The sequence below is a fragment of the Penaeus japonicus genome, unplaced genomic scaffold (assembly GCF_977035675.1).
Source record: "Penaeus japonicus unplaced genomic scaffold, GWHDUDI00000001_assembly GWHDUDI00000030, whole genome shotgun sequence".
NCBI lineage: Eukaryota > Metazoa > Arthropoda > Malacostraca > Decapoda > Penaeidae > Penaeus > Penaeus japonicus.
The window spans coordinates 11,747,940-11,749,644 of record NW_028234432.1 but is presented as its reverse complement, the minus strand read 5'-3'; positions in this window follow the sequence as shown (position 1 = coordinate 11,749,644).

The window sequence follows — 1,705 nt, the reverse complement described above, 5'->3', positions numbered from 1 at the left end:
ACATATATATATATATATAAATATATATATATAAATATCTATATATATAAATATACATAAATATTATATATAAATGGATTGATACATACATACATACATACATATGTATATATATATAATAATATATATATATAATATATATAGTATATATACTACATAATACATATATATATATATATATACATATAATATATATATATATATAGATATATATAATATATCTTTAATATATATAAACATATATTTATCATCTATCTATATGTCCTGTATATATATATATATATATATATATATATATATATATATATATATATATATAAATAAATATAAGTATATATATATACATATATATATATATAATATAAATATATATACAATAATATATATATATATAATATTAGTATATATATATATATATATATATATATTTGTTTTTAATATAATACATATATATATTAATACTAAGACATAAACAAGAAGAAGAAAGAGGATGTACGCAAATTCAAACATACTAAAAATAAATGAAGCTCTGCTTGCCGGCACCAGCCTTTAAGGCAAACAAAGAGGAAGGCTCGGAATAGGGAAAAACCAAATGTATGCGTAAAGAAACCCAACGGAGAGGTGACATACAAATAAAAATGAAATTGTCAAAGTAATAGAAGACTTCTATCGCAACTTATACCACTCAAATAAACGACTAAGCACATACGTAGACAAACACAACAATTGGAGACGTTCTCAAACATCACTGTAGGTGGAAGTAAATAGGGCACTAAAAAAAGCATGAAAAGAGAAAACACAAGGAAAAGCCGGCATTAGTGTAAACTTATACAGGAGAGTTGCGGCAGAAAAGCTGGCCAGCTTTGTAACAAATGTCTAAACCATCGGTAAAACTCTCCGAAGCCTGAAAACGCTATAATAATAGATATTAATACATAAAAACTTAAATAAGCCGACCTATAAGCCCCTTTCAGTAATCTATAAACCGTTCACAAACATCATGCACAGCCCGTATCACCGATACATTAAATTCAAGAACAACCCAGGGAACAGGCAGGTTCCGCAGGCGGATTCTCAACTACAGACCATATCACACGCCTAGCTCAAATAAGGGAGAAAACAAACGAAATAGGAACCCTTTAATGCATTCGTAGATATGAAAAAGCATTCGATTCGGACAATATCTGCAGTACATATATGCAATTCTGAACAAGGAGTAGAGGAAATATACTCAGATACTTGGAGGATATATTATAGAGATGGTACAGCGACCATCAAAATCCACACAGAAACCAATAAAAAAAACCAAAAAAAAAAGGGTGTTAGGCAGGGGTGACACCATCTCCAAAGAAGCTGGTTTACAGCCTGCTTGGAGGAAGTATTTCACAAAAAGTGAATTGGAAGGAGAGAGGGATTAAAATAAGGAACGAGCACTTAAGCAATCTAAGATTTGCAGATGACATTGTTCATTTCGGAGAGTCAGCATATGAACTACAATTGATAAGCGATTTAAATAAGAAAAGTTTGAAGATTAGCCTTAAAAAGAACATGAAAAAGACTAAAGTCATGTTCAACAGTCAAACCCCAGTTAAGCAAATACAAATACAGGGCGAGGTACAATAAAAATCAAGTGGAACGAGTATATATACCTAGGCAACTCATCCAGTCGAGTACATCCTGCAAGCCGAATAAAACGGGCGAATCT